The following is a 20784-nucleotide window of genomic DNA, read 5'->3' on the forward strand; positions in this document are numbered from 1 at the left end:
GTTAGCCAAGGCCAGAAGCAGCGTTTCCATTATACTTTGTGGACATGAGTCAAAGATGAATCACTTGGCCATGCCTGCATAGATGTGGTGAATCACAGATTTCCCCAAGAGCAGCACAATGATCTTTGAGTGAGACTACAGTTCAATGCATTTCTTCTGTAGATAGGGAAGATGAGGCTCAGACAGCTGACGGAATTGCTCCAACATGACACAAATAGAGAGAAACAGCTCTGAAGCCAGAAGCCATGCCTACTGATCCTGTCTTCTCTCCTTGTCTATCAGAAATCTTCGTTACAAAATATTTGTTAGATCCTGGATCACCACACTGAATGTTCTGCTTGACTTGGTTTGTTGTGACAAGCATAATTTCCCCCAATTTTTTTTTACTTGTAAAAAGAGAAAAATAAGTTTTGTGGACCCTGAGAAAGATACCTACTAAGAAGGGCTCCTGGTGGCTAACTGGGCTTAAGTTGTAAAAAAAAAAAAAAAAAAAAAAAAAAAAAAAGCAGAGCCCAGCAGCCATTTCTACACAGGGACCTCTCATACAAATGCACTTCAGGGAGACGCCAGCACTGAACTATCTGCCTCTGACTGTACTGCCTGCCTATACTGTTTCTGCCATCTGAGCCAGGACTTACAAAGAAGTTCCTGGAATCCTATTTCAACCAGTAGGATTGAGGCTTTCCCCATCCAATTGTACCTGTGCAGCTATATCACCATCTCCTTATTCACTGACCCATCAGAGCAGCTCTATTCTGACCAATCAGGACAGTGCCTTTTGTACCAAACAAATTTCAAAGATTTGGAGTCCTTATTTGCATTAGGATGGACCAATCAGGGAACAAGGACTTCTGTTTGTAAGTCAGCACCCTATGGCTTTGGTAGTGTACTTCTCCTTTCCACCTAAAACTGACTGGTTTCTTGCTGAGCTTAAACACCTGACTCTACAACAAAGCAGACCATACCAGCAAGGAGCAGAGCAAAGCTGTCTAATCAAAGGGTGTGGCCCCAGGTTGCCTGACAGCCCTGTGTTTCACAGCAGGAGGTATCACACCTGAGCTGTTTTACACAGAATAAAGTTTCTTTCTTCACAACTCCCAAACTGGAGATTCCTGGTGGCACCTAGATGCAAGAACAGTTAGAAAAAACACAACATGTGTCTTGATTTACTGATTCTAATTTCGTTTTGGCAGAAGAATGTTTTCCAAATTCTTTATGATCACTACATTATTACTCCACATATTCCAAATAGTGCAATACTAAGAGAGAAATGTCCAAACTTAGAATACTAAAACTGGAGGTAACTCAAATCTCACAACACACAATTGTTGTTGAAATTATTTTAAAAAGAATTTTTTCACTTTGATATCCTGACAAAAACTTCCAGCCTAAGTGGAGGCCCTGCAGAGTCTGCATTTTTATGGCAGAGGCCTCTTAAATCCCAAAAGAACTGCCATCAATTAAATGGAAACTTCATTCACTTACAGCTCAGAGCAGTGTTCCTGTCACCCAGCATTTCTTCTCAGGTTGGGCAAGTCCTTTAGGGACACTGGCATGTGGAGAGTGGAAAATGCCACCTAAGCTAAAGCGGCAGAAATGGGGTTTGATAAAATGTTTCAATACTCCCAGGGCAGCCAAAGGAAGGTCTTGTGATAAAAGAGAAGAAAGAGGAGAGGCCAATCCTGAGATCACTAAGGCTTTCCACTTTCTTCAGGAACTTAGGCTGGCTTCTTTTTATTAAGTCAAGAATCATAAAGCTAGTAGTTTATATCTAAAATGGGTTTTTTTTAATTAGTTCTAATTTTCTGCAAGAAAAGCTCTCTCACAAGGGCTCCATCATTATTGAAATTCGTGTCCTGGCAGGATAGCCTCTTTGAGATTCAAGGTGCGTGAATCCTAATGGGAAATGGGAAATGAGTTCTCACCACCAGCTGGGCTCAGCTGTCACTTGGAGAACAACACTCCTTCAAAATAGGTTGGTTGGTGGCACTCTCTAGAGAGTAGGGGCTGTTAAATTGCCCTGCCACTGGGCAGTGGTTTACATTGGCGGGGGAAGAGGTTCTACACACAGTACAAACTTAGGTAGGGGACTGGAGGGTTTCTGGTGTGCATGAGTGTGTGTCCCTGTGCCCCCCCCCCCCCCCCACACACACACACACACCCTTTTCAGGTAGGCTGCTTGGTCCCAGCAACGAACTAAGGTAAAGATCAGAGACAGTATTTATTTATGGAAGGGAGGAAGTAGAGTGTGTACAAATTTAATGCTTAGCAGGAAGAAAGTAGCAGATCTCCTATCTCAAAGGATAGCCTGGCCAACAATTGCTTCTGACTACCATCGCCTCTTCCCTCCCCCATTTAACGAACTCAATCTTTCTCCCCAACCCCAACTGCCTCCCCAAGAAATGCGGCCGAATTTAAACCTGTTTTTTGTTTGGGTTTGTTGTTGTTGTTTTTCATTTTCTCCGACCTGGTAAAAACATAGATCCATTTACTTGGTGTAGACACGCCAATCGGTCCCCCAGGTCTCTTGGCTATGGCGCAAGGGAGGAAAGGGTGAGAGAAAGTGGAGGGCAACGTCGATGGATCCGGATTCAGGTAAGGTCTCCCCTCGTCTAAAGCGGTTTCCCACCAGTGGGAGCGGATCCGCCCGGGCAGTGCGGCTGACAAAACATAGCGCAGGGACAGCGGTCTCCGGTACCGGGACCGCGGGCGGGGGGCCGGGAGCCAGAGACCCTCAAATACACTCGCGAGGTCCAGGGAGGCAAAGCAGGGGACGCCCGAGGGGGTGACAAGTTTAACTACTGCACCGAAAGGAAACCTAGTATGCGCAGGGCCAGCCCTTGGTGCCCTGCCTTTCCTGAAATCCCACCCAACTCTAGAAACCCACAGATCCCGAAAATTCCGAAAGCGAAACTGCAAACAGGTCTCCAGAAGTTTGGGAACCGTCTCCCAGGCTTCCCGGAATAGCCTCCTTACTCCGGACACTACAAATGCCAGCAGGGACGGGCGCCCCGGGGGGTGGCGATCGCTCCGCACAGCCACTTTCCACACCCCCAGGGCACCTCCCTCCGTTTCTTACCGTCGAGTTCCCCAGCCCCAGGCCGCCGGGGCGCCCAGTCTCCCTCCTCGCCCCAGGGTCCAGAGCGGTGGTCTGCCGGGCTTCTCTGCTGCTTCTCACAATAAAGGGAAACTTGGGCCCTTCGAAAATCTTGTGGAATGTTCTTTGTAAACGATTGTACATTCACTTCCACGGCAAAGCTCGGAGCAAATTCGCTGGTGTCGAGGCGCTGAAGAGAATTGTGCGTTTGTCAGCAGCGACGTCAGGGGGGAGGAGGGGAGGGGTTCCTGGCTGAAACTGCAGTTTACAAGCACAGAGCCATTTTAGGTTGGTTTCCACCTCAGCGAAGCCCATGGGAGAGCTGTCCCCCAGAGGACGCACCAACAGCACCGGCTGAAAGCTCCGGGGACGCGCCGCACGCTCCGTCCCGCGAGGCGGAAGGCGTCGTCTTAGCTGAAGTGTCGCCCTTGGCTCATCCTAGCCACCCATGTGAGAGGGTAAATCTCCCGCAGGTTCTCCAATCCTAGTGACGCTTACCCAGTGGGTCACCGGTAAGTGACCGCCACCCACAGGACACTGCGAAGGGTAGGCCTCTCAGACGGCGCGACGTCTAAGTGTGAAGATCAAGATGATTCTATCGATTTCCCCTCTAGGCCACTGCAAATACCCAAAAACCACGTTACTGCGTTAACTGCAAACCTAGCCAACACTACGATTTATGAACGTCTCGATGCACTTGGCTGATGGGCCATCAGGTTCACCAGTCCAGAAAAGGTCCCCTGGACATGCCAAAGTCAGGCCCCGGGGACCATGCACGGCGGCTGCATGGCCCGCGACCCCTGGGTCCCCCTCGCTGCCACTTTCGTGCAATCTCCGCTCAGCAGCTGCGTCTTGTCCACTGGCGACCCCTGTTGGGAACCCCTGTTCACAACTAAGCGAGCTTGGGTTTGCTAGCTTTCCCTCACAGGCTCCGACTTTGCCCCCAAACTCCAGTCCCACACGCTACCGGGCCCCAGACGCCCGCCTTTCCTGGGTACCTCGCCGCCCACTCAAACCCTAAGACGACAGCCCTGCCCACTAGCTGGAAGGACGGCACGCGTGGGTCGAACCCTCAAGGAAGCCTGGACAAGAGACACTTTCTTCCAAGAACGCTTTCCCCACCTCACCTTCCTTACAGCGCAACTTCAAAGCAACTCCTCGCCTCAATCGTACACGTTTTTTGGCGGAGGTCCGAGTGCCCCGGCTTTTCAGCCGTTCCACTTGCACCCTCCCCAGTCCGCAGCCTCTGCCCCCCACATCCCACTCTACTGTGGCGCGAAGGGTATTAGGAGCCACCGGTAAGTGCAGCGCGCCCCCATGCACACACAAAACCCCACAAGCGTCGGTAGCCAGATTGCACCCTGGACCTTTTAATAAGTCCTTTTAAATATCACCTCCTCGCTCCACCTACTCAGGGCTTTACCGTACCGGATCCAGCATACAGAGAGACAAAGCGAGCGCGAAAGCTGTTCTCAGAAAAAGCCTAAATAAATCATTCCTTCTGTCCTCATGTATTTTGCACCACGTGTCAGCAGTCTGTCACGTCAAATCATGGCAGGATCAGGTTCCAAGATGCATGCACACACACATTAGGGGCGGGTCTCTTTGACACCCCCACAAATGCAAACACAGGTATACACCCTGATCCAAAATCACACAGCCGATGTATCTGGTTGCCCCAGTCCCAATCAGCGGCACCCATTTCCCTTCTAGCAATGAACTGGACTTGCAGGCTTTATCCTTGGAAAAAACGAAGGTAGCTAATTTCCTCACCTTTTTCCCACTTAATTCGCTAAAGTAGCTCCTGGAGTAGCCAAAGAGAATCAAAACTAAGGGATGGCAACTCCAGTGGGGTTTTTTCCCACTTCAAACCCTTTATTTTCAGTTTTTAAAACCACCTTAGCCCGCCATATTGGAACTGGCACGGCTTCTAAACACTTCTTCCCCGCAGTTGTCGAGCTTCCAGAAAACGTGAGTACCTGAAGCACCGACCCGGCACTGGACGCGCGTCCGGCCACCAGTATCAACCACTTCCCACTCCAGGACTCCCCCTTCCCCGGCTCAATCCCCTCCCACCACCCCGAGTCAATATCAGTAAGTATATCTAGCAGTTGTTAACAGTTTTGTTTTGGGTATTTTGGTGGATTTTACACACACAGAGACAGAACACACATACACACAATTTTTAAAATAACTGCAAAGCTAGATCAGATTAGTGCTTTTAAAAGGTCATATGACAGTAGACAACAGGAAAGCCCCAAGTGACAGGATATTACTTTAAAGAAAAAAAAAGAAAAGAACAAAAAGATCATCCATGCCGGAGCATGTTCCGAAACTACTGCTAATTTCATTTCAGTTGCACAGGCAAATGTTTCCAAGGGGTGATTCCGAATGTGTTTCGATTTTTCACCTCCTGGATGGTTTTCAGTCCTCACCCCACCATCTCGTCCGCGCCAACACACACACCCAAAAAAAGAAGAAAGAGACCCCGGCGAGGAGGAGACAGAGGTGCGCGGGGTAGCAAGGGTGGCTGCGTCGCTAAAAGGAGCGCAAATGAGGAAGGTGGGCGGCGAGAAGGGACAACTTGCATCCACGGAGGAGGGCACTTTACAACTACGGACGGAGTCCCGGAAGGCCGGGCTTTTCAAAGCCGAGAGACGAGGGGGAAGGGGACAGAGGAAGCAAAAATGACAATCCGGAGCGTAGAGCGGAGTTTGGGGCTCTGCTCAAGTGCTGTCGCTATCTCCCCCTGCCTTTTCGCTCCTCTTCCTCAGCAACCCTTCCTTCAGCCCCCTACCCCAGGCTAGCTTGAGTTTCCCTTTTTTTCTAAGCTGAAAAAAAAAAAAAAAAAACTGACCGGCGCACTCAACCTGCGGGCCGGCGGTCTGCGGGAGGAGCAGGCTGGGCGCGGGGACAGCGGCTGGCGCGGGGTCCTACCTGGTGAAGTTCGTCTTCCCCTCCGCGTGGACTAAGGCCCCAGGCGCCGCTGGCGAGGACGCCGGCCTCACTCGCAGGATCTGCCTAGCTCCCGCTCGCTCTCCCTCGCTCGCTCCCCGCCCGCCGCCTCCCTCGCACGCCCGCTCGGGTCTTCCGACTCCCACTACAGCCTCATTCCAATATGGCATCCTCTCTGTGCGCATGCCCGGCACTCTTTTTTAAGATTATTATTTTGTGTGTGTGTGCAGCGAACTCCTTCAACGACCTTTTCCAGCGTTTGCAGAATGTCTTAAACCAATTAGCCTGCGGGACGTTCTCCACTCCTTCCTCTGCCCTCGCGCTTGGGCACAATACACACACACACACACGCACACGCACATTTCACAATAACACAGCCCCCTCCCCGGCCCGCTCCCCTTCCTCCTTGCCTTGAGCTCCCTCCATACACAATCTGCGGAAAGTTCACATCACAGGCTTTTCCGCAAACACATCTGCAGAGAAATCTGAGCACACTCGGCGTCTCGATGGATTCTATTTTCTCCGCACACAATCCCTCTGTCGACCAAGAACACAAATTTTGCGCTTTATCCGCAGATAGTTCCTTTGGACAGGAAAAAAATTCAATGCTTTGAGCTACCTTTGCCCCGCCCACTGCGCCCCACCCTGCACTTAAATTACGCCTTTTCTATGGAAATTAAAATGTTCCCTGGCCCCAAAGCGATGGCGGGAGGGGGCCGGGGACAGGTTTTCCAAGGAAACGTGTCCCCAGGGGAAGAATATTAAGTTAGGGTTGCTTGGGCGAGCTTGCTGCTGCAATCTGGCAAGGCTGGGCAGGACGCAGGTAAAAGGGTCGCCACGGCGTCTCCTGGGGCAGTGCCCGGGCCTGGGTGTCCAAAGACAGCACCTATCCTGGGCTGGCTATTGTAGGGGGGGAACAGAATCCTGCTCGAGTTACCGTGGCCCTCGGCGACTGTTGGAGTGAATAAGAGGCAGCGCAATTGCGCGTAGAGCAGGGGTCCAGCCAGCGAGTGTGCGTCCGCAGGCTCCTTGCCTGGGGCGTGGGATAAGGACAAAGAGGAACTCCCCCGACCTCACGCGCAATGGCTGGACAGAGACTGAACGAAAGAAATATCCCCAATTTGGAAAAGCTGGTGACGCCTGAGTGGGCAAGAACAAGAACTTCCGAAAGTGGGCTTCGCTGTACTGAAGAGCACGAAGATGCTCGTTGGAGTCTGTAATTTATTTCCCTGGGAAATAGACAACGGATACATTTCTTAAATGGTTTTGCTCTATTGCCACTGGGGATAAAATCTTCCAAAGTCTCCCAATTCTGTGTCAATCCCTTTCCTACGAACTCCTAAAGCCGTACTCCGCCCAGGCCCGGGAGGTTCAAGAGGACCGCGCGGTCCCCGGGACTCCGGTGCGTTCGCGGCTCCTCCCACCCTCCCTCGCTCTGCCGCCCCAGCAAGTCCTCCCGGACCTGGAAGGTCTTGCAAGTGAGATCCGGGGAGGAGAGGAGGACGCTGGGAAGGACGGGAGACAGGGCAGAGACCCAGGGATGGAATCAGCAAGGCAGAATGACCGCGCACAAGACCGGCCGCAGTCCTGCCACGTGGGTTCTTTCCCGGACGTCGGGGCCCCTACTGATCTAGAAAAGCCGCGGGACCAGAGGCTGGACGTCGGGGGTCGACCCTCTGCAAGGATATCCACCGCCGAGTTCGGAGTCCTTTGCGGGCGTCGGAAGTAGTGAGACCCTTGCATACTGGGGAAACCGTATTTTCTTACGTCTTGGAGAGCACTTTACTACGTATAAAACGCCTTCCTGTCACACCTCCATCTGAGGTGTCACCTGGAGACCCAGAAAAGTCACTCAACTCACCCAGTTCAAACTCTAGCCTAAGCCTGCTTCTCCTTCACCTTCCCGAGCCCCTCCTCTTGGAGACAGCATGCTGAAGCCCCGAGCTTTTTAATTTGAACGCCACTGAAGGCCAAGACTCTTCAAACCAACTGCACTGCGTCGCTGCTCATTAACTTTCTCACCCGCAGCCCGAAATTACCTCCTTCGGTGCGGTGGGACCGCTCCAGAGCGAGTCGCGGGGACACACTGACCCTCGGAGGAATCTAGAGTGCAGCTCCAGAGACGCCTCGGCTCTACCCCTGGTCTTTTAAGACCAAGTCCCCTCCTCATGCTTCAGCTTGCGGTCTGGCTGGGAGGGAGAGATCGGGTAGGGGACGGTCCCTTCCCAAAAAGACTTTCAGATCTGGAGACCCAACCCGCACACCCTTCCCCTCGACGGGGTCACCAGCTGAAATACTGCGGAAACGCTAAGAGCGCCGGAGCACCAGGACTCTGTGTGCAGATCCTCCTCCAGCCAGCCCAACTCCTGGCCCACGCAGAGCCTGCAGGCAGCGGTGTGACCCAGCTAGCCGCCGCCGTCTTCGCCCCTCCCACGTGCGATCCAGGCCTAGCGGCACCTTCCAAAACTCCCTGAGGGGACAGAGGATCGCTCCACAGTACGCCCTGCTGCTGCAAAACTTCCGCGTGGTTCCCTTTTAGGGAAAGAAATCATATTCCTTCACTAACTGTGGAGACTAGAGAGGCAGCCAGCCATTGCGCCCGTCTCCAGGCTTGTTTACACGTTTGAAGTCATTTTGCACGGAATGTTATTTCATCAAAGTAAACAAATGAATAAGAACAATAATCCCTGACTTGATGATAGTCTATACATTATGTTCTGATTCCTCCCAAATAATTGAATCTCTTTATGTTTTTGGTATTCAGACTTCTGTATAACTTTGTCCATTTGTCTAAAAAAAAAAAGTGTGGAAGGGTTAAATTTTTTGTACCTATTACAATAAAGAAATAAAATCATAAAGCCAGAGTTCACAATTATTGCATTGTTATAACAAAGAATCTCAACGTTATCTATGGTGAAACCTCTCAAAAGTTCAACCTTCTGCTGCTTTTGTATTGCCTTTTCCACGTGACTTCTTAAAAGTTTATTAGCTTTCTTTTTTGTATTCTCCCTCCATTCTCCTTTATCCAAAGACACCAATGAGGCAAATGAAAATTGGTTAGAAAACTCCCTGAGGCAATTAAAGCAGCCCCTTTATCCCACTCCAATACCTTCCAACTTCCATTTTTATTTCAGAACCATAGACTTTAGGGATATAGGTATCCAGATGTAGAATCCACCCTAAATCAATTAAAGATAAAGAAAAAAAAAAGTATTGTTAGCCAAAGGCCAAAGATAAAGCTCTGATAAAAATGAATCTTTCAAAGAAAAGAAGGCATAAAACATTCCATCCCTGAGAATTTTAACCATGTCAATCTCATGATTGACACAAGATTTCTCTATACATTGTTAACATTTACTAAAAATCTTGGTTAAAACAAGCCTTTGACCTCACCAACTGACTGAAACTGTTATGTCATTTCTAAACTATGGTTATACCATGAATTTCATCACTTTTAAAATGCACTTAAATGTCTAGCTATACCTTCAAAGGGACTTCCTGGAATTCTTTCATATGACTGAGGCTAAATTATATAAAATATTAAAATTGCCTGACCTGTGGTGGCGCAGTGGATAAAGCATCGACCTGGAAATGCTGAGGTCGCCGGTTCAAAACCCTGGGTTTGCCTGGTCAAGGCACATATGGGAGTTGATGCTTCTAGCTCCTCCCCCCTTCTTTCTCTCTCTCTCTCTCCCTCTCTCTAAAAATGAATAAATAAAATAAAATTTAAAAAAATATATTGAAATTATATTTCTTAATTGGAAAATATTTACTAGATACCAATTCTATTTGCCTGATGACGCAGCACAAAGTAGGAATAAAAAATAACTTGACAAGTTTCTGTCCTGGCCTGGTGGCTTGGTTGGCTGGACTCATTAGTCAACAGAGCCAAATATCAATAGTACAACTATTGAAATTTCTTTTGAGAGCCAAATTTTTTAAACTTAAACTATATAGGTAGGTACATTCCTTATCGAAGTAGCACCCGCCCATGGTATTTTGTGGAAGAGCCACACTCAAGGGGCCAAAGAGCTGCATGTGGCTCGAAAGCCAAAGTTTGTGGTCCAGGGGAGCATCTTCCTGAAGCACAGAGGTTGCCTATTCGATCCCCTGGTTCGGGGGACATACAGGAACAGATCAATGTTCATGTCTCTCTCTGTCTCTTTCTTCTTTCTTTTCTCTCTGAAGTCAATAAAATAAACATTGAAAAAAAACTTTCTCCCTCATATTCTGTGTGGTCCTAAGTATTACTTTACAAAAATTATTGCAGAAGGGTAAAAAATTATGTGCATGTGATTTTTTTTATGTTAAAGGCATAAGATTACTTAAATCTTGATGCAATGATTTTCATACCAAGAAAAATATTGGCCAACTTGCTCATAGTTATTTCATGTTTAATCTATTATTATTTCCCACTGAGAAAAGGAAATACCCTGAAGAAGATGAGCCATTATATTTTCTTCATTCTAATGAGATATTAGACATAACTTGCTTAACACAAAAGCAGAAGGGTAGAAAGCCTTCCAAATAGCCCCCCCAAATAACCAAATATTTGAAGAATTTGTATAATCTTCTTTTCTCCAGAGCAATGATTTTCAACCAGTGTGCTGCAAGAATTTAAAACGTGTAATACCTGACTGTTTAGTTGGGGTCATATAATAGAGTATGATCTTATTGGTAATGTGGCATCATAAGGTTGCATCTGATTGGTTAAGACATGGTACCAGAAATCCTTATATACAAATATAAGCAACTGATATTTTAAAAAGTTACTCTGGAGCAAAAAGGGTAGGTAGGTAAATATTGCCTTTTTTATTTTTGTAAATCATTTTTTTAATCAAATCAGCAGATTAGAAAAAAATAGACTTTTTGGTGTGCTGCAGAATTTTAGAAATTAGTTTATGTGTGCCACGAGATGAAAAAGGTTGAAAATCACTGCACTAGAGGCCGTGTAAGATAGCATTTTCCATTACTTAACGTAGGGTCACTAAGAGTGAAATCTAAAGACCTTATTTTATTTTTTTCACCCTTTCCTCTATTGCCAGTTCAAGCACTTGGCTTGTGTATTAGAAGTCAAATGACCTTATCATTGTTTCATCACTAATTTCTGTGATCTGCATAAATCAAGCGACCTCTTTAAGCCAGTCTTTTCTCTTGGATAAAATGAGGGGATAGGACTAGATATTCTGTAAGTTCCTTTCAAACACTGAAGTAATTATCAATCTACCACAGCTCAAAGCCACAAATTGCTTTCTATGGTATTCTAATGCATCTCTGCCAATTTTAACCAGCAACAGTGTAAACTCTGGGGTCACGAAAGGGGGGGGGGATGAAATAAATAGATCTGTAGGGGAAGAGCATAGGACATTCTCTGTCCTACACCCTGCAGTGAGGCTATATTGTTTAAGTCATGTCTGCCCCATTTAGATGACTGTTGTGTTTTCATATTTACTATATGGGTTTGATTTACCCATAAAAGTGGGGCTGAGGTGAGAGTATCTATGACAGTCAATGGGGAAAGCATGCAGTAATCAAGATCGCTATTTGAATGGGTCGAGAGTACTAAATGAGTGTAGTGATGAGTGGTGTCATCTATCAGAGCACCTCTTCCTACATTTCTAGACATTTCAGGAACTCATTGTTTCTTCCTGTACAATTTTAAGGAGTTTCAGTCTTCCTTGACAATAGGAGAGAAAAATAACAATGCCGAGGGCATATATAAAAACTGGCTGACATCTGGACTCCATGACATTTCTTCAAAGAGCAGCCATGGATTACTTGTGGATGTATCAGTTTTGACTGATGGCTTCTTTCTTCATAGAGGAAGATGAAAACCTTCACAAGTCACACCAACCTCTGATGGTGCTTAGTAGTACATATGTGAGTTAAGAATCTAACTTTATATTTGGAAAAATATTTTAGATCTTGCAACTTTGCCTCCAACCCGTTTGAAAAGCAAAGAAGTTAGAGTTCACAAGGTAAAGTGACAGAGGTCTCAGCACAGTTGCAGAGTAGGGGCTGGCTCTAAGAATTGGCCCCCTTGTTCTGCCATTCAATTAGAGACAGGAGGAAAGGGAGGGAGAATTAATTTAGTACCTTTTTTGTGCCAGACACTCTTCTAGGTGTTTTTATATACATAATAGCATTTAATATGTTCTAGTGTACAGAATGTGTAATGTTTCTTTTAAATGGCTTGAAAGTATGTTTTAAATATATAGTACTTTATATGCAAAGCTGGTCCAGATCTACTGTTACTAGAAAATATGCATTTGCCATGGTTTTTTGTCATAGAACCTAAGTTGTCTGGAATCATTTATATTCATTATGACCAAAGGTCTTTATTGACCAACAACACACACACTCACACAAACAGCACAGGTAATAGATGTGGTTTATGACTTGGCATACTTTTGCCTCTGTACATTAACTTGCCTGAATGAGAATGAACTTGGCACTGTGCATAGATGTAAAGTCCCTTTGGACTTATATATAAAATAGACTAAATAAATTAAAACTGGCAACCCAAATCCCACATCAAAAAGTGGGTTTCATGTATAAGCAATTGAACAATTTTTGCTATACATATACCACTGCCTTCATAAACACCCAACTGTGATATATAGAGAAGAAATAGCAATGCTGGGATGTTGTACAATATAGCTTTATTGTACCTTCCAAATCCCCAACCTTTTTGTTTCCACTATATAAGTTGCATTAGATGGTATTACTACAGAATAAATAACGATTATTGTGATCAAAGAATAAAGTGAATAGACATAAAGACTTGATTTGCAGTGCCATCTACTGGAAACATATATTGGCTTGCTTTCAGATTTTGTATAGAGTTTTGGGGGGTGTTTTGTTTTGGTTTTCTTTTTTGTCTTTTAGACAGTGTTGGGAATACACATATCAGAAGTAAGGGGAAAATTAGGTCCTTACTGTATTTCATTCCAGATCATAACTTGGAAGCTCTAGTTTTAAGTAAACTGAAATACATTTATATAAAATCATTCATCCTTTGAAAAACATATAGAATATTTGCATGTTTCTTTGAAAAATTAGATCTTTTCTATTTTTTAAAATGGGTCGACCTGTGGTGGCGCAGTGGATAAAGCGCCGACCTGGAAATGCTGAGGTCGCCGGTTAGAAACCCTGGGCTTGCCTGGTCAAGGCACATATGGGAGTTGATGCTTCCAGCTCCTCCCCCTTGTCTCTCTCGGCCTTTCCTCTCTCTGTCTCTCTCTCTCCTCTCTAAAAATAAATAAATTAAAATGGGTCATTACCACTAGCTTTTTAATAGAGCACTATAATTTTTTTCTTATACCTTTAAAGATTGGTTTTTATACTCATAAATGCCTCTAAAATTGATACAGTTGATGAAATCTTGGAAGATTTCACTTTAATTTATTTTTTAAAAGATTTTATTTATTTATTTTAGAAAGAAGAGAGAGAAACAGAAAAGGAAGAGAGGAGCAGGAAGCCTCAACTCCCATATGTGCCTTGACCAGGCAAGCACAGGGTTTCGAACTGGCGACCTCAGCATTCCAGGTCAATGCTTTATCCACTGTGCCACCACAGATCAGGCTTCATTTTAACTTCATACCTTGTGAGGAAGGGACTCAAAGATTTTTCAAGGTTTCCCAAACCAATTTCTTGAAGATGTAGATGCTTTAGAAGATAGATATAGAAAATAAATAAATTAATGATAAATAAAAACAAAACTTTGTTTATATTTATTCACTCAACAAATATTTATTGAGTACTTACTATGTACTCTTTTTAAGGATCTGAAAATACAATGAACCAAACAGACCAAGTTTTGCTCCCCGGTACTTATTTTCATCAAAGAGAGCTCAACAATTAACACATAAAAATATAACATGTTATGTGGAGGTTGGTACAATGAAAAAAACACAACAGAGAAAGGTACAGAAAGTAACAAGAAGGTCAAGGAGAGGTGACACTTTATATGGGAGGGTCAAAGAAGACCTATTTGATAAGGTGACATTTGAACACAGTCTTGAATGGGGGGAGGGAATGGAGTGCTCCAGATATAGGGAACAGTAACTACAAAGGCCTTGAGGTTGTCTTGGCTCCATTTCAAAGAAAGAATAAATTATACAAATTTGATGATATTTAATGACATAAGCAGAAGTTACTAATTTGTAATCTCTTAACTAAGTAAGAAGTGTTAGTACTCCCAGATGAAAAACCCTCTTTCTCGCTGTCTTCTTTTACCTTTATCCTTGCTCCATTACTTGATAGTTTCATATTCCTGAAAAATGTGAATAAAATATTTTAAAACAAGAATGTGGCTAACTGCTGCTTCATATGATAGTAAAAGGCTTTAATTATATTCCTCTTGTTGGAAACAAAGTCTTTATATACCAATGCTATATTACTTTCGTGAAGCTTTATCAATCTCTAAAAGTCTAACAAATATTAATGCCTAATTTGAAAAGCAGACGATGGGACTGATAGCCTATTCCTAGACAAATCATTGTAAATTTGCATGAGATGGGTAGTCAGAGAATAATACTGCAGTCCTAAGTAGTGAAAAAAAGTATAAAAAATGAAAACACTTGGATTCAAATCCCAATGGTGTTCCTTAACAGATTGTTTAAAAGTCAATGAATTTACATGGGTCTCATATGTACCAACTGTGAAATGGGCGTCACAACTTCTTACCTAATAACTGAGAGAATTTAGAGAGATACAGTATTCCCTGTGACTGGTGCAAAGCTTTGACTGGAAGATCTAAAAAACTATTTCCTTCAATTTTATTTTTTTGTTTAAGAATAAACTAGCCCAAACCATGAGTCAAAGGAAATAGAGAAGCAGACATGTTGTAAGGCAATGCTATAATCCAAGTCGTTGTCAGTTATTGTCTGTTTTATGCCAGGTATTGTGGTAGGCACTATTTGCTTTCACATTTGTACTCCTGTTTCAAACGGTTGTAAGGTCTTAGAAAAAAATAGAGGTACAAAAATTGTATGTATGGCTGGTATTTCTAGGGAGATTTTTGTTGGCATGCCTTTAGCTGCTGAAAAGAAAAAAAGAAATAAAGAAAATCTATAAAACCAGGAAACTCTTCAAGAAAGAAATGTATTCATATTTTTTCTTGACTCTAGGTAGCATAAATCACATTGAAAGAGCCAATATTTTCTAGTTTAAAAAAATACCAGGTTTTTGTCTTCATTCTACTTGTCAATTAAAAGAAAGATTCTCACAAAATTTTAGTAGTGAAAAATAAGTATTTTAGGATCAGAATCTGAATCTCACACTTAGCATGGCAATTCACGCACAGGAGTTGTGGAAATTGGTCTTCGCTTTGGCGTTGGCCTGACTGTAAACTATGGCCTGATAGTCCTCCCTTTCTCCTTTCTTTAAAAATGAGTGTGATATTATCATGCATAAACTTTGGGAAAAATTGGAAGTCATTACAGTTGGGTTTTTTGCTTTTTTTTTTTTTCAGTTTTTTAGCTTCTTAGAAGAAAAAGGAGAATTTTGAAACCAAAGGTGTTTTGAAACCAAAGGTTGTTTACACAGCTTCTGAGGGGCTGATATGCTACGCAGCGTCTGTGGCCATACCACCCTGAGCGCGCCCGTCTCGTCTGATATGCTACGCAGCTGTCTTGTTTGTTCTCTTTGGATTTACGTATTTTGTCATTCTGGAACAGGAGACATCCTGCTGGATAGAAGCCCCCCAAATGTGCTGCTGATAATTTTATTAAGAAAGCAGTTTTTCTAAACTGAATGTTAGTGACACAACAATTTGGGGATGCTAGGGCTTGTGGTGTGGACTACACTTTTAAAAAGCTCTTTGATAATGTTTCTCTTAAACTAAAGAATCCTAGAAGTGGGATTAAAAGCCTGAAAATCTTTCTCATAGCCAAGTTGCTGAAGCACTTCACCAGCTTCAAAGAATGATGCACATTTGAACCATTAATAATGCTGGTGTTATTCTATCTGTAACCTCAGTCCTGGGCTCTGGGGAGAGGACTTGCTAGTGAACTGGCTATTTCATCTCAAAGCAACCCTAACTGTATTGTTTTAAAAAGCAAGGTGTCCACCTTGACTTGTGCTCTTAACAGCAAAGAGTTCAGAAGTATGGGCCTTCCTACCCACCAAAAATAGAAAATAAATTTCTGCATTTTCCCTAGAGGAGGCAATGAGAGTTAAACTTTCAATTACTTGTTTATCTATTTTATGGTGGTGACATTCAGTATAATGGTTGTAGGCCAGGAATTTTAAAGGTAAAACGGTCATATGCACTCATAGTGGGGAGGAGGAGGAAAGTTGAATTTTATAGTTTATCATGGAAGAAGTACACATACTCATGCACTTATAAAAAAAAAAAAAAGTACGCCCTGGCCTGTTGGCTCCGTGGATAGAGTGTCGGCCTAGCATGCAGACGTCCCAGGTTCGATCCCAGTCACTGGACATGAGAAACAATCATCTGCTTCTCTCTCCCTTCCTCTCTCCCTACTCTGTCTTCTCCTCCCACAGCCAGTGCCAGTGGCTCGATTGGTTGAAGCATCAGTCCTGAGTACTGAGGATAACTCGGTTGGTTCAAGCACCGGCCCCTGATAGGGTTGCTGGGTGGATCCCAGTCAGAGAACATGAGGGAGTCTGTCTCTCTATCTCCCTTCCTCTCACTTAAAAAAAGAAATTAAAAAAAATAAGTATAGATATATAGTTTGACTACAGCTTGGGGTTACAATCAGAGGGCAAATAAAAGGCACCAACATTGTTATCCCTACACCCTTCAATTTTCTTTCCTCTGTTGCAGAAGTGCGAGTGTACGAAAGTGGAGGTTGGGGGCTATGGCGGTGATTTCATGTGTCAACTTCGCTGGGTCCTGGTGCTCAGATATTTGATCAAACATTATTCTAGAAGTTTCTGTGAATGTGTGTTTTCAATGAGATTAACATTTAAATTAGTGGGTTTTAAGTAAAATTATCCACCATAATGTGAATGGGCCTCATCTAATAAGTTGAGATCTTTAACAGAACAAAATTCTGACCTTCCCCAAGCAAGAGGAAATTCTACAAAGGAAATCTTTAGACGCAACTCTGACCTGGGTCTCCTGTCTGCTAGCGTACTCCATAAATTTTGGACTTACCAAACCTCCACAATTTTGTGAGCCAATTCCTTAAAATACACACACACACTCCTTAAAATACACACACACACTCCTTAAAATACACACACACACACACACACACACTGTTGATTCTTTTTCTCTGGAGAATCCTGACTAATACAGGTGGTTATTAAGTATGCTTATATTGTCACTTTCCTCTAGTTCTTTTGAGGCTATAAACATGGTCTCCTGCCCGCATTTCTATGCAACTATCTGGGCTCACACTACACTGTAGATTGGCCTCCTTTACACAGAAGGCATGCCAGGAACCAGGAAGAAGTCAGGAGAAGCTGAACTAACCAGCTTCAGTGACATGGGCCCGGTAGAGTGCCACTGCCATGATTGGCCATCACTTGACTCATCTGTTTCCAATTGTCTTCTCTATTTATTCATATTATTTTATCAAACCATATTATTTTATTATTCATCACTAAAGATAACTGACTTTTTAAAAATTAATTAGTATATTTATAAACTGCCTTGTCACTGACAACTATAGTTTAGTTATAATTTCTACCAAATGAATTTTACTTTTCTTTCAGTAAACATATAGCAATGTCCTAGTCCCTAAATGTTGCAGAATGCTTTGGCCCCACCTTCAAAATATATTCTGTGTTTGACCAACTCTTCCCTCCCTCCCTAGTCCAAGCCTTTGGGCTCACCTGACCTTCAGGTGAGTTCTTAAAAACTAAATCAAGTCACACGACTCCCTGCTTAAGACTCTCCACTGGTGTCCCATCCAAAGTCCTGTTTACCTCCCACTCCCACCTCCCTCTCTATTTTGTCCGCTCAATTTTCTTCCCTTGCTTTGTGTGGGGCTCAGTCAGCTGTTCCTTGGAAAAGCTTAGCATACCCCTTTCTGAAGACCTTGGAACCTGGAAGAAAACAGTCCCTACCCTTCCAGTCCTGGGGAAGCAATAGGGATTCCATCCCTTTCACTTTAACATATGAACCACAATGTACCTCTGTGGGGAGAAATGGATGATTTCTGTATTCATATAGTTTCTTTCAAATCTCAGTTTTACATGCAGATATTCAGCCCAGCAATTGACCTTCTAAAGGTATAGTCCAAGAAAAGAAGATAATTACACAAATATATTAGTACAAAGATATTCATCACAGGCCTGGCTGGTTGGATCAGTGGTAGACTCTTGGCCCAGCAGCATGTGGATGTCCTGGGTTCCATTCCAAGAGAAGTGCCCATTTGCTTCTCCATCCGTCCCCCTCTCACTTCTCTCTCTCTTTCTCTCTCTCCTCTCCTCCTTCAGCCAAGGCTTGATTAGAATGAGTTGGCCTTGGGCACCTTGGCTATGGCTTCTGCCTCAGGCAACAAAGAATGTCTCCAGTTGCAATGGAGCAACCTAACAATGCCTCAGATGGGCAGAGCATCTCCCCTTAGTGGGTTTGCTGGGTGGATCCCTGTTGGAGAGCATGCAAGAGTCTGTCTCTGCCTCCCCTCTTTTCACTAAAAAAAAAACCCAAAAAACAAAAGATGTTTATCACAAAACTGTTAAAAATATTATCCTATAGAAGGTTGATGAAATCAACAGCTAAGTTATAAACATACAGTAGAACACAATACAGACATTAAAAGTTATATTGTAGATTTATATTTATTGGCATAGAAAGTATTTTTAAAATATCATATATATCACGACCTCATTTTTGTAAAAAGATAAATAAATTCATGTATGTATGCCTGAAGGAATCTAGAAATAGAAGTATCAAAATGTTAAGTTCATAGTGGCATTATAAGTAATTTTATTTTCTATTTTATAAATTTATATATCATATGATGTATATTCCAACATACATCTATTAACTTAGAAAAATGTTTATTTTTAATAGATAATACTTGCACATGGTATAAAATTTAAAAGATACAAAAGAGTAAGCAATAGAAATCAAGGCCCCTCCCTTCCGGGCTCCCATCTATGTGGCCTTTACTGTTCCCTCTGTGTTCCCTAATTTTCCTGAGAGTCTGTGCTTCTCTATATATTGCTTTTATGATCAGAAAAACAATAATACTAGTTCTATTTTTAAAAAAATCATTTCTTAAAGATTAAATAAGTTAAGAGAAATGGTGGAACTAAGGCAGTAATATAATTACCTGAGTTTTCTTAGTTTTGCAATAGAGAAGTAGAAGGAAATATTGAATATTATTTTCCAACTCTGTGATGAGTAATAAGCCTTCTTTGTTAAATTACATTTATTTTAGTGTGTGTTTTTCTTCCCCATAAAACTATACCTTGTTTGAAGGCAGAATTGGTGTCATGCAATTTTTGTCTTCCACAGTGCCTGCATAAAATAAAATTCATTAATTAAAATAATATTTAATTATAATATTTATACTTTATCAAGATTTTATAAGTTTAAAGGCTTTATTACTACGAGGGCTTACATGACTGCTAAAAATAGCTTGTATACAGCAAGGAAGAAATATGTATTTACTTAAGAGATACATAAATGCAAATGGTCTGAAATAAGATTTAACAGTTTGATATTTTTTGTGAGAGAGACAGAGAAAGGAAGAGAGTTAGTGAAAGAGATAGGGACAAGAAGAGAGAGAGATGGGAATCATCAACTCTTAGTTGTGGCACTTTTTTTCTTTTAGTTGTTCATGATTGCTTCTCACATGTACCTTGACAGGGGGCTCCAGCCAAGCCAGTGTGCCCCTGATCAAGCCAGCAACCTCAGACTTCAAGTCAACCATCTTTGAGCTCAAGCCAGCAACCGTGGGATCATGTCAATCATCCCACTCTCAAGCCTGAGACCCTGAGCTCAAGCTTGCAAACCTGCACTCAAACCAAAAAAGCCCGTGCTCAAACCAACGACCTCAGGTTTTGAACTTGGGACCTCAGTGTCCCAGGTCGACACTCTATTTACTGAGCCATCACCAGTCAGGATAACATTTTGATCTTGAGGGGCAGTGTTAGCAAATGTATATGTTGTACTTATTATGTGCCAAGTATACGGCTAAATATTTGGCAGGCATTAACTCACATATTCTTCTTAACAGTCTTATAAAAAATTTCCCTTATTTTACACATAAGGAAAACAAGACCCAGGGAAAAATAAGTAACTCACCCAAGATTGTCATACAGGCTTGGGGTGTGGATTAGAGGGTCAATTATATTAGTGAGCCAGTACTTTTCAACTATGCCTCTTAAAGTATTTTATAGCAGATAACTAGAAATAAACCCAGTGCTTTAACAAGGCACTTAAAGGTTGTAGTTTGCTGTTGTGCCTAAGGATAAATGTCTATTTCACTGACAGAGCTGAGAACTCTGAATCTCAGCCTTTTGCTCTGGCATCAAGACCACAATCCTTCATCTGAAAACTATCTAAAAGTTGCCTCATTTGCAGGTGACAACCACAGTCCAAGAAAATGAAAGGAAACATAATGAATATTTCTCATTTAATGGGGTGTTAATTGAATATTCAAAGAACTTTAGAAGGTATTAAAGGGGAGATAACTGGAGAATGAGGTCATTGTATCAATGAACCTCAAAGGGCCTGTGGTCTTAAACTTAAGGGAGTAGATTTAGTCTTTTTTCCACTTTGTAGTTTTTATTAAAACTTGACT

At 43.1% G+C, this 20784-nt stretch overlaps 1 protein-coding gene across 6 annotated transcripts in view; it reads right to left on the reverse strand.

Moving 5' to 3' along the window:
- SFMBT2 (Scm like with four mbt domains 2) overlaps positions 1-6595 on the reverse strand; it is a 259063-nt gene extending 252468 nt beyond the window's left edge. For 3 of the 6 annotated variants that reach the window (XM_066384913.1, XM_066384912.1, XM_066384908.1), the window contains exon 1: positions 6035-6183. The gene's annotated coding sequence lies outside the window, so the exon portion shown is untranslated. Of the gene's footprint in view, positions 1-3079; positions 3494-6034; positions 6184-6480 lie in introns of those variants that run through there. The other 3 variants (XM_066384909.1, XM_066384910.1, XM_066384911.1) reach the window with 2 other exon arrangements.
- Between the last annotated feature and the right edge of the window lie 14189 nt (positions 6596-20784).

This window comes from Saccopteryx leptura, chromosome 5, assembly GCF_036850995.1.
Source record: "Saccopteryx leptura isolate mSacLep1 chromosome 5, mSacLep1_pri_phased_curated, whole genome shotgun sequence".
In the NCBI taxonomy this organism is placed as follows: Eukaryota; Metazoa; Chordata; class Mammalia; order Chiroptera; family Emballonuridae; genus Saccopteryx; species Saccopteryx leptura.